The 13,832-nt window shown below is 36.7% G+C and overlaps 1 protein-coding gene across 2 annotated transcripts in view; it reads right to left on the bottom strand.

Annotated features, from left to right (window-relative positions):
- LOC135217118 (uncharacterized) overlaps window positions 1-10,325 on the bottom strand; it is a 163,177-nt gene extending 152,852 nt beyond the window's left edge. For both annotated transcript variants that reach the window (XM_064252821.1, XM_064252823.1), the window contains exon 1: window positions 9,979-10,325. The gene's annotated coding sequence lies outside the window, so the exon portion shown is untranslated. The remainder of the gene's footprint in view (window positions 1-9,978) is intronic.
- Window positions 10,326-13,832: the final 3,507 nt, after the last annotated feature.

The raw sequence follows: 13,832 nt of genomic DNA, 5'->3' as shown, positions 1-13,832 counted from the left end.
GCATGCCCGAGAATGGAACTCGCGGCCATCGAGGGGGCAGGCCAACACCATACCGATCACGCCACTGAGGCGCTGAAAACTTATATATTGGGCAATTCATTGGGGTTTGGAGTCATCAAAAGGTTAAGAACCCCTGAACTGCGCAGTTTGAAGATTCGCATGGCTCCAATACTTCGGGTGCGTCCACACTCCGGGAAGACACGTCATAAACATAGCTGTAACTTATCGCATACATGTTACAGGCATGTTGAAAACAAGTCAACGGATCTTTGATAAAAGCTGGATAATCCTATATAAGGATTGGTTAGGACCAACAATAAATCATTGGTTTGTATTTGATTGGTTTGCGATGTTTGTAGAAAAGTTAGTTACGTGTGTTCGTGATATGTTTTACTGCATTGTGGGCGCATCCTTAGGTATTTCAAATCTCTCTCTCTCTCTCTCTCTCTCTCTCTCTCTCTCTCTCTCTCTCTCCTAAAAGTTAAGTTAACATCTCATATTCATGTAAATGACCAAACAATAATCATTTTTGAAATCCACAGTAATAAAAAAACTCTCTCTCTCTCTCTCTCTCTCTCTCTCTCTTCTAAAAGTTAACATCTCATATCCACATAAATGACCAATCAATAATCATTTTTGAAATCCACAGTAACTAAAAAAATTGTTCCCTAACTAAACCCATTATCCTGACAACTTTCCTTTTTTTTCCCAAGATCCTGACGTCAGGGGAACTATGGTCACAGGCGCCGTCAGGCCTTGAAATAAAACGGTTAATTACAGAGCAGCCTGAGGCAGCTCCCGCTTTCAAAAGTTCCTTCGACGCCGTCTCGACATTTTCTGAATCAAATTGCAAAGGTCACGTGACAATTCCAGCTCCGCAACAATGTGATTCAGATACTGAATTTGTCATCAAGGTTGAATGTTGCCAGTAATTGAGTTTGCAAAATTATACAAAACACTGAATCATGCAGTAAGTACATTTCTCTCTCTCTCTCTCTCTCTCTCTCTCTCTCTCTCTCTCGTTAGAAGGTAATACTTTGTTTAGTGCGTTTATCCATTCTCTCTCTTTCATAAGTGCCACAGTTAGCTGTCTATCGCTTTTTTAAGAGAAAAAAAGAGCTAAAGCCAAAACAATCACTAATCGTAATGAGAATGGACCTAGTATTCGTGAGTGATGAAAAATCTGAAGATGAGAATATTATATAACAATGAATTAATAAATACACTGAGATTATAAATTGATTGTAATATTTGTTCATTCCATATCAGTCATTCAGTGCTTAACTAATTTCTTCCTTACCTTCAAATTAACTTCACAAAAAGCAAAGAGCCCATGTACTAACAACACGATATATTTGTAGTTATCTATCTATTGTTTACAAACTTATGTCACTTTACTCCTAATTTGTAGTTTTCTGTGAAAGAAAACTATTGAAATGCCTTTGTCTGTCCGCCCTCAGATCTTAAAGACTAATGAGGCTAGAGGGCTGCAAATTGGTATGTTGATCATCCACCCTCCAATCATCAAACATAACAAATGGCAGCCCTCTAGCCTAGGCAGTTTTTACTTAATCTAAAGTTAAAACTACCAACGATCGTGCGTCTGAGGTGTCACCGCCACAGGTGCCAACAACTCAGGCTACCACTGGGCGACGGCTGAAAGTTTCATGGACTGCGGCCGAGTTTTTCATACAGCACTATACAGTACAGAAAACTCAATTGCCCACAAAAAACTTCGGTGGCTTTTTTACTTGTTTTTAATACAAAGGGTGTCCATAAAGTCCCAGTACCATTCTGAGCAATAAATACTTGTAATGACAATGGGACTTTATGGACACCCTGTACTTTCACACGACCGCCGTACATAATGGAAGCTTATAATCAGTGACCATATCAGTATCAACTAATAAGAAATCATGAACTCTCGTCTGTTCTTCAATCATTGTCTTTGGTTCTTACTGTCATTGAGGTTTCCCGCGCCGCCTTGGGACTGATCGAAGACTGCCTTGATCTCGTCCAAAAATCTCCAAGAAGAAGAAGAAAAAGAATAAGAAAACGGGCTAAAGGTTTTGGAGTAAACAATGCAGAGGCGGACACAATGGGTGCCAAATTTGGGACGGTTGATTCCTTGGTCTTTGGGTCAGGCGTGACGTTTGTGCGGGGACACAAACACACACACACACAGAGAGAGAGAGAGAGAGAGAGAGAGAGAGAGAGACCAAAATCCAAGTTGACTTGCTTGCAGTTTTCAGCAAATTCTCAACGCATAACTGCCTGCTTTGTAAAATTATCTTTTAGAATTCTGACCATCCTATGCAGTCAGATCTTCCGAAAAACACGCGATCCACCAAGTAGTATTGGACAAGCAGTTCACTCTGAAAGTCTTATCATTTCTTTCGTCTGATTAAATGCCAACGTTATTTAAATTTTCTTTTTTTCCAGCTGCAACCTCATCAAGGAATAAGTTTTTTAATTATCTGGTACAATCATTGCAACTTAAAAAGTTAATATTCCGTGCAAATGCATTTTTCACAAGCAGGAACACACGTATATCTATCTATACGACAGAGAGAGAGAGAGAGAGGAGAGAGAGAGAGAGAGAGAGAGAGAGAGAGAGAGAATCTAATTTCAGCAAGTTAATAAGTCCCTTTCTTAAAATAAAATATACTTGGAATAAAACACATTCAATAAATTACGGGAGAATATCATGGACATTTCGTATCATGAAAGTGCTAAGTATCCATTAAATAATCACGACCTTGAGAAAAAACATTGAAACGCTGATGAATGATTTCTGATCTTCACCTTAAAACCTGAATTTTGATTTTTGCTCTTTTCTTATGTAATACTCGCTTTACCACACCTTAAGACTAATATTTCCCTCATGCAACAATTGGCAGTAAATAAAAAATCTAAATTCGACAAGCATAAACCGAAACGTTATCTGGGGATTCGCCATAAAAAAAAAAGCGTGATCCGACCTCCAGCTTACTCAGGATACATGCAAGATTTTCCCATCACGCATAAGTTGTAAACATTATATTCCTTACGTTTGATGAAAATTAAAATGTGCTAAAATCTACAGGCAAACAGAGCCTTGTCTCACTAAGAAAATTAAATAAATATGCTATGCGTATTCCATTGGAAATAATTTTCTATACTGTTTAACATGCACATTATTCATTTTTGACATTTTTATTCTACTAAATAAATCATATATATCCTATCTTAAAATTCCTGTACCTTTAACTCAACGCAAAACACCTTTTTCAGACCTTCTTAGGCTCTTCCATAGGCCTTCCCTACCCCCAAAACAAGAACAAGAAGAAGAACAACAACTACAAAGTAGTTTGTAGGTTTACTCCCCGAGGAAGCGAAAATCAAAATGTAGATGTAGAATTTAAGCCAAAGGCAAAGCACTGGGACCTATGAGGTCATTCAGCGCTGAATCTGAAATTGACAGTAAAAGGTTTGAAAGGTGTAACAGAAGCGGGCGAAGGGTAACATGAAAGAGACTATGAATAGCGGTGCAGTAAAAGGAATGCAAAGGATTGCGGCTAAGGGCCCGAAGGGGCGCTGCAAAGAACCTTAGGTAATGGCTTACAGTGCACGGCATGATGTGCTCCTCGTTGGACGAATGGGTTGCGTGCTCGCCTACCAATTCGATGGTCGCGAGTTCGATTCTCCGCTCTGCCAACGTAGAACCAGAGGATTGTATTTCTAGTGATTAAAAATTCATTTCTCCATATAATGTAGTTCGGATCCCACAATAAGCTGTAGGTCCTGTTGCTAGGAAACCAATTGGTTCCTAGCCGCGCAAAAACATCTAATCCTTCGGGCCAGCCCTAGGAGGGCTGTTAATCAGCTCAGTGGTCTGGTAAAACTAAGATATACTATTAACAGCATGAAGTGCACTGATGGCACTAACCCCTTACGGAGAAGATGAAAAACCAAGAGAACATAATGCGGAAATAATAGCAAAGCGTCTCACAAGTGGACAAACTCGTTTGGCATATGGATGCCTCCATACGCCATACGATCCAGTCCTTGAACGCGGGGATATGCAATCTATTGTAAAGGATACGGCGACACAATTCTGAAGGAATGTGAAGACTGCAGTGAAATCATAATATTATGGTCTATCCGCGTTATATAAAAATGATGGTGAAATTGTACAGGTTACTTCACTTTTCAGAAAGGATGTGAATACAGCAGTGCAATCATAATACTACAGGGTGTCCATAAAATCCCAGTACCATTCTGAGCAATAAATACTTGAAATGGTACTGGGACTTTATGGACACCCTGTATAATCTATTCACTTTATATAAGAATGATAGTGAAATTGTAAATGTTACATCACTATTCAGAAAGGATGTGAATACTGCAGTGCAATCATAATGCTATAACCTATTCACTTTATATCAAAATGACAGTGAAATGTAAGTGATATCACCTATTTCCAGAGTATGAAAACTGCAATTCAAAGGTAAAACTGTTTTGATCATTTACATAGTAAATACATGTTGACGTTATGATCTATTTACTGAGAAAGAACATTGCATTACGTTAAAACTTCGATACAATTCATCAATCTGAAATTAACACTCAAGTTCTAGCCATGTAAGAGTTCAGAATACATGAATGAAAAGAGTTTTGATAGAACTTCAGAATTTAAAATATGCGGACAAATGACTTCTTTGTGACCCAGTTTCCGGTTATCAAACTGTAACGGGAAGTAAGACGAGACAGTCTGTGTGTATAACAATGGCCACACGAAGAAGCTGGTGAATGTAAAACACTGGAATAAAACGCAAGATATGTTCATTTTTGAATGATTCAAATTTGCACGTGCATGTTTGTTTGTTTGTGTGTGCGTGTAATTGAAAATGTTTTATTTGATTTATATAGATTTTTGGCATTATGTCAAGCACAGGGGCAACTAAGGCCATTCAGCGCTGAAACGCAAATTGACAGCAAACGGTTTGAAAGGTGTAACAGGAAGAAAATCTCAAGGCAGTTGCACTATGAAACAATTGTTAGGAGATTGTGGACAGTAAGATGGAAGAAAGAGAATATGAACGAAGATACAGTAAAAGGAATGAAAGTAGTTACAGCTAGGGGCCAAAGGGACGCTGCAAAGAATCTTAAGTAATGCCTACATTGCACCGAATGAGGTGCACTGACGGCACTACTCTCCTATGGGGTGTAATTGACAATATAAATGCATACACTACATATAAATACATACATTGTCTTACCAGAAAAAGCAATGTAATTACCTTTTTTGTGTGTGTGTGTATGAGAGAAGAGAGAGAGAGAGAGAGAGAGAGAGAGAGAGAGAGAGAGAGATATTACCACAAATACATTTAAATTAAATCGAGAAAAGTGCCGAGTAAACAAAACAAAACAAAAAATACTCACACCGGGCACATGCCACATACCTCCGCCAACGCCAAAGAATAAAAAAAAAAAAAAAAAATATATATATATATATATATATATATATATATATATATATATATATATATATATATATATATATATATATATATAAATAAAGAAATAAAATTCTGTACAACATCCGGACCCATCTAATAATCCATTTACCAGTCTCTATCCCATGACCTAAAACCGCACCAAATTTCATTGAAACCACAGACAACTTTTTCAGGTATCATACAGCCAGCCAGACAGACAGACAGACAGACAGACAGACAGACAGACAAGCCCCAACCCATACGGGTGATGACTTCGATGGAGCAGGCAATAAATCTTGCGTATTTTAACGAATGACAGATAAACTTTGGATTTAATTTGCATAAAAAAACGACAGTCGAAATAACTGCACGGGGAATGTTAACAGTATTTAAAAATAACGAAAGCATGTGACCGGAGGATAAATCATTGAGAAGATACCATTTTAAAATGGCAATGAAAATATAAAATCCAATGGTTTGGGTCGTGCATTATTCAAATAAAAAGGGAAAGAGCAGCCAATTTTCATATGCATTACCATCTCAGGACTGACACAGGAAAGCCTCGAATTCGAATTCAAAATCAAAGGACTTATCAGGAAAAACATGGCCAGTCTGATGTTCACTATAATTCAAAGACTTTCCGGAAAAGCCTCGACAATGCGCCATTTTGAATCGAGGGTCTTGACAAGAGAACGTGAGCAATTTAATGCCAGTTAGACTCAAAGGCCTCTCCGACAAAAGACCCTTGAACACTGAAGTCCATGATTTAAGGATTTGCCAAGGAAACCTCGGCCAATTTAATCCTAATTACAGTAAAAGAGCTTGCATTGACAAGTCGGACCATTTCATGCCGTTTAAAACCTTAGGAAGTGCCAAGGAAACTCAGGGCAGTTTAATTTCATTTAGAATCGAAGAATTTGCCAAGAGAAGCCTATAGGACTTTAATGCCATACAGATAAAAAGTTTTCGAAACCTCCATGGACATTTTGTTTGTTTGTATGGTGTTTTTACGTTGCATGGAACCAGTGGTTATTCAGCAACGAGACCAATGGTTTTACGTGACTTCCGAGCTACATCGAGAGTGAACTTCTATCACCAGGAATACGCATCTCTCACACCTCTATGTAATGCCCGAGAATCCAACTCGCGGCCACCGAGGTGGGACACCAGCACCATACCGACCACGCCACCGAGGCGCTTCCATTGACATATTGATACCCATAAAGGTTTGCCATAAAATACTGGACTATGTGAAGCCATTGTCGAGAAACCACTGGACAATACACCAGTTGCCACTGCACAGTACTTTCCGGATAGGTTGAGGCCTTCATGAGGTAATTACCATCAGTGAGTCACCTCTTTTGTAGTTCTGTACACATTTTATCCATTTTTTTCCCCTGAAATGTCTCTTTCGCTGGAGGTAGGTCTCCGGTGCCTTTGGGGGGAGGGAGGAGGGGGGACAAAGCCTGTCCCGAAAGAATTATTTGGTAAAACTTTTTCAAAATCAGTACCTTTCAAATGCCAAAAAATAAAACAAATAAACAATAATAAATAAAGAACACACGATTGGCAACAATGTAATTACTTCCATTTGAGATAGAGGGTTTATGCTTTGGTGATTATCCATCTACTCCTCACAAAGAATGTATACAGACTGTTCAACGATACCTAAATCAAAGAGAGAGAGAGAGAGAGAGAGAGAGAGAGAGAGAGAGAGAGAGAAATACCTTACATCCGAAAGATATCGTGAAGCCTGGAGCTAAAAGAATAAAGGGCTTAAAGACAAGCATTGGATAACATCTCCAATACGTTAGCGGATAACGACCCACGGTTTAAATTATGCGGGTCAACTGCTACGATGTGATTTCAGATTTGTTTTGTTTTAGTAGGCCTACATTGAATGGCAAGCGTTTCTAGTTCTTTTATGAACGTTTTCTATTCCTTTTTGTTTTCACCTCTTTACTCTCCATGATCGTTTATTTTATTCGACTCTGCGTAAATAAAAGGAACTTTTTAAAATTCTCAACCGCCAATGAGACAATGACGTAAAGAAAAGGTGCATCACTTTCTCCAACCATCTACCTAGCTAACTATGCAACAGTCGCAAGTTACATAATAATGCAGTACAAATGATGTTAGATACTGTACACACAGACACGCGCGCGCGCTGAGAGAGAGAGAGAGAGAGAGAGAGAGAGAGAGAGAGAGAGAGAGAGAGAGAGGCTCCTCCCACGTTCTCTATAAATAACGTCAGGGTTGGGAGGTCCCCCAAGGTGGAAGGCGGAGTATGGGAATTTCGTCCGACGCAGAGGGGTTCCCAAGGGAGAGGCGCTGGGAAAGAAACACTTTTGCAGAAAACGATGGAAAAATTTGAATTGAACGTGTACACGGAAGTTAAACATTTTTCATCTGGTTCTTTTTCTTTTTCTTTTTCCGCGGTGTTCATCTGGGTCATCCTTGATTTAGTTATTACAGAAGGTAATTGCCGCCGTTTATTTTTGACATTGTAACTGAAGTAGATTTCAGAAAATATACTGTTGCGTCAATTCCTGAAGGACTTTATATACGATGCTTGTGTATCTACAATGCTTGTGTATTTGCTCCATTCTGTAAATGGATACCAACCATATCAATTCATTATTATTATTATTATTTTATTATTATTATTATTATTATGTTGTCTCGCCTTCAGATGATAGAGAGTTATCAATTAATGTTGTTTGCCTTCATGTTTTGGAAAATCGCTTATGGTATAAGGTTGTTAATATATATATATATATATATATATATATATATATATATATATATATATATATATATATGTGTGTGTGTGTGTGTGTGTGTGTGTGAACGTATATATATGGCTATAAGAATGCGTGTGTGCGCGCGCGGACGTGGCTCTCTACCGCCAAACCCACATCGACAAAGACTCAAGCCCTGCGAACAAGTAATGAAGGAAGCTATTGCAAGGATATCGTGCTTAACAACAATCCCCCCCCCCCCCAACCCTCTCCCCTCAGCTCTAAGTATCTAAATTGTTGTATCCTTTTCCTCAGAAAAAGGGCACCTTTAACCCTTTGAACAATGACCTCATCCCCTACCTTTGTTTGCTCTCTCTCTCTTTCCTACATGCTGTTAATAAGGACAAGAGACCGTGATGCTATGAGGCTAACTTAGCCTAACTTAACCTCTATTTCTCTTCTATGGGGTAAACTGATTGCTTGTGAAATTTAGGTCTTCAGGACCAAGCGCCGTAACCCATCAGGATTATTCAGCTACCTAATAAAAATGAAATATATAAATTATTATGAGAAATTATGAATAAATGAATAATAATAGTCTATGGGGTAAATGCCAATATCATTCCTGTCATTAGGACAAGCTCATGTGACAACACCAAATTCCTTTATTCGTTCTCTTTGAACTCGCGCGCGCTCGATAGTTTTCATGTCCTTATACAACAGTCCTCTAATTGCAATAAATATACTACAGCGATCTTTCCCTGTGAGTTGTAATTCATAGGTACATTTACGTATCAGGACCATCTTTATCAGAGTGACTACAGAAACTGTGGAATGTATATTCTTCAATTTTGCCTTTTCCATTGGCATAGTAAAGCGATAAGTAATATGCAAATTTATTATATAAGTTCATCGATAAATATGTCACGTATATTCTTCAAATTTGCCTTTTCCTTGGCGTTGCCAAGTAATAAATGATATGTACACTACTAAGATAAATTAATCGATAAATATGTGAGAATGGATAACTTAATATGAATTAATAATTTGTTATGCAAATGATTTTATTCAATACTAAACGCATACGAGAATTATCATAATGGACAAAAATAAATCAATAAAATACAGACATATACATAATTCAATACAAATATAAATAAATCAATAATTATTCCACAATGAAAAATCAATAGAAATATCTGATAATCGAGGCAAGAACACAGTATCAACTAACAAACAGATGACATGCATGATTTTTTCGAACGATATTTCACTGACAGTTCCAAAACCACCGTTGGTCTTTGCGAAGCATTTTCATATTTATATTTCACCATTTCAACACACGCCCCCACCCTTCGCTCCCCCTCACGATCTCCCCGTTTCCTTTGTCCATCCTTGTCTGCCCTTCACATCCCAAACACCAACACTCGCTTGACCAATTTCAACGAGAATTCACTCATGAAAGATAACTTCTTGCGGCGTTGAAATCTCTCCGAGTCCTACCGAGGTAACGTCCCCGATCTCTTCAATCCTTTTTTCCTCCCTCTTCTACCTTTTCAAAGAACACCACATAATATTTGGTAAATATTCTTACACACTTTCATACTGTGAGCTGCAATGACCTCGAATCCCAAGTCATTCATACTAAAAGTATGCGTTCCCCAACACCAGCATGTCTCACACTGATATTGCATTCACTCGAATCCATATGTTTCAACAAACATCATGCACATTACACGCTTCGTGGCTGTCCTTACCTTTGTTAAGGGCTCCTACTGTGCGGAGGATATGGTCTTTCCCCTTTTTCTTATTATAATTTTTTTTTGTCTTGACCAGAACAGGGAAAGAGAGAGAGAGAAGAAAAAAAATGACAGGCGACTTCCTTTGGGGTGGAACTTTGTGCTTCAATGAAGTCGAGGTTAAATATCATAAACTTTTAATTCTTCTTCTGGCGACACACGACGCACTGCACGGTGGCATATCAGCTCTTTTCAGTATCACATCACTCATAAGAAAAGCACAGGTGCATTACTATCCTTGTAAGAATCATTAGCAAGTCGCAACCAATTTAAATGCAAAAGCCACACACTCCCTCACACCACCCGTTAGCTAAAACTGAAATTTACCTCTCGCCTCACTCTTTCTTATAGTTTACCTGTTGGTTGGATCATCGCGCGAGATGCCAGTTATCAATTATCCGAACTTTTATTAACAAATATTCACATAAGCACTGTACTATTTTCCCGGATTCTAACGTTCTTTACTCTTTTTAAAGAGCAACAAAATCACTTGACAAAACTGGAAGTTATGATAACACATAGATAGACAATTCTGAGTCACCCAAACGGGCACAAAACTAGAACTCTCCGTAATGAGTTCTCTGCGTTGCCACATCTACTTTCGAAGTCACCTGCGGTGGTGCCACACATTCTTGGAAACGTGCTTTTGATTCGGCCACCGAAGACAATTTCTTTGGAAATCAGGAAATTATTGTCAAGTCCCGTAAGTCACATGTACGGGAGAGTAAAAGGCCACTGTTAACTAAAAACCACACAAGTGCGGGACACACACACACACAAACGCACACACACGAAAACATAACAATTCACTTAAGAGCTAATGTGAAATCAAAATATTTGCATACATAACCATATAACTATTTCAACCAGCATTCGTAAGCTACCATGAAATACTTGTTTAAAGTATGTACAACAAAGTCTATGCACACACATACAAACACGCATATATATATATATATATATATATATATATATATATATATATATATAGTACATATACACACACATATATATATATATATATATATATATAACATATATATATATATACATATATATATATATCTATATATATATATATCGTATATATATATATATATATATATATATATATATATATATATACATGCTCTTGGTATAAATACCACCTTTTCTGTAACTTTTCTCATTCATATACCTGAAGGGAGACACGGCAGTCTCTGAAATATCGTATTTTCTCTCTATGTTTTGGCATTTTTATGGGCTCCTTTTATTTATACCTACATACATACATACATACACACACATGCGTATGTATGTATTGTATATACATATATATGTGTGTATATATATATAAATATATGTGTATGTACGTGATATATATATAATATATATATATATATATATATATATATATATATTCCAAACGAAGGGGGAACTACTAGGATAAAAAAACAATCATCAGTGCTACAGTCACACTTAAAACAGCTGAATCATGGATGATGACCCACTACAGAAAACTTCCACAGCAACCAATGAATTGCTCTACACATACATTGCAGCAATCGTCTTTACTTCGCACGCACTCTCTTGTCTCTCCATCAGGGTCCTCCATTTTCTTCTTCACCCTCCAGAACTTTCGAAATGGCTAACCCTTTCCACCAGCCTTTACTAAATCGTCCTATCCGAACGGAAAGGATATGCCCTCCACCCCCACAAAAAAAAAATATATATATATATATATTACTAATATATTAAATATATATATATAATATATATATATATATATATATAAGACGAATACCACAGGAAAATGATAGTCAGAAATCCAAGCGCTTTCGTCTTTACTCAGACATTGTCAAGGAGCGAATGAAATACAATTGGAGAGAAAGGTCTCAGGTACACAACAAGATCAAGAATACCGGATGGTTAATTGTCAAAAGGGTAAAGACGAAAGCGCTTGGATTTCTGATTATCATTTTCTTTGTGGTATTCGCTTATTTAATGAAGTTACGTGCATCTACTGTGATTTTTAAGCATATATATATATATTATATATATATATATATATAATATATATATATATATATATAATATATATATTTATTATACCATATAATGCTTAGAATCACTCTTGCCTCTGATTTTATATATCTTGACCATCGTCAGCTTTATTGGTAACTAAGCCATCTTCAGGTGGTTTATTTAGTAATACAACCGACAACGGTCAGGACTTAAAAAACCGTTTTATTTTTTCCCGGAGGTGTATGTATGTATGTAGGTATGTATGAATGTATGCATATATATATATAATGTGTGTGTATATATAATATATACGTATATATATATGATATATATATATTATATATATATATATTATATATATATACTGTATAGTGATATATATACATATAGTATACTATATACTAATATATATATACATATATATATATATATATATATATTATATATATATAGTATATATATATATCTGTATATACCCATACTTATATATATATATTATGTATATATATAATATATTATATATATATATATATATAGTATATATATATATTTATATACTATCCATACATATATAATGGATATAAGCCACGAAGGAAAAATAAACAACGGAGTTTCTTTCGTGGCTTATACCTTTATTTATGGATTTATCACGTCCTAAACTTTCGTGATTCAGTTATACAATAATATACATACAATACATATTATATATATATATATATATATATATATATATATATGTGTGTGTGTGTGTGTGTGTGTGTGTGTGCGTGTGTGTGTGTATGTATAAGAAAGCCTCTTACACGTACTTCATACAAATGCACGACTGAAAACAGAGCACTTTCAATGAGCCCCCACATTACCTCTTCCAATCATTCTTCGGCAACTTTGGGACGTTTGACGCTGTTTTGATATAAAACACAAACCGCAACTTCAATGAAGTCCTCTAAATGTCTTATAGAATGTCCTAAGTAACTTACACCATCGATTAGTGTTGGGGATATCTTTAAATGAAAATCTCAGTCAACCGATGATATCTCATTTACAACTGGGTGAGCCATTGGTAAGATATGAACCCTACGCTGCTAACTCCCCCTTCTACCACTAAGCCAAGGTGCACCCCATAATGTCATTCTATATTAACCATTATATCATGACTATGCGTAGGAGCTACGTACAGTGTGTTACAGGCTGCTATATGAGCAAGAGCTCGTTCTAGCATAAAGCTAGTTCAGTCAGCAACAGCATACTTACAGTGTTCTTTGTTCAGAGGACTGTATGTTCCAATTATTATCGTTAGTACTAAATTGCAACCATAGCTGGGGCCTGGAAAGTAGAAACCCATCGACCCTAGTGGTGTGAAAGGGAAAGCAGCCCAGTACACGAAAGAAACTGAGAAGCAGGGAATATCTTAAAGATATAAAAAATTAAAGCAAATAAGATGCACAATAAACAAACTAATATATACAATTTTGTGTTACACTGCTAGAAAAAAAAAATACCATGCCTAAACTGTTTCTGTCGTTTTCTTTGTATTTACATTTTTCTTCCGGGTCTCTTTCCTATTATCAGTCCAATTTTAATTTTATCTTGCTTATTTTACTACCTTTATTATCGTTCGGTCCAGCCTTCCTGGGCAAAGAACTACAACCTGATGTCTGATTGAATCTGCTGTGTGTCACTGGCCGAGCCTGCTTTCATTCATAGTGACGTCACGCAAGCAAGGTGTGGGCGCCAATCTAATGCATTTGGTTTTTGTTTAAAAACATTCTCCTTTTGACGCTGCTAGTGACAGGCACTAGCTTTCCCAC

Source organism: Macrobrachium nipponense, chromosome 7, assembly GCF_015104395.2.
Source record: "Macrobrachium nipponense isolate FS-2020 chromosome 7, ASM1510439v2, whole genome shotgun sequence".
In the NCBI taxonomy this organism is placed as follows: Eukaryota; Metazoa; Arthropoda; class Malacostraca; order Decapoda; family Palaemonidae; genus Macrobrachium; species Macrobrachium nipponense.
The sequence above is the reverse complement of the archived record's forward strand: the minus strand, read 5'-3'. Positions and strand labels throughout refer to the sequence as shown.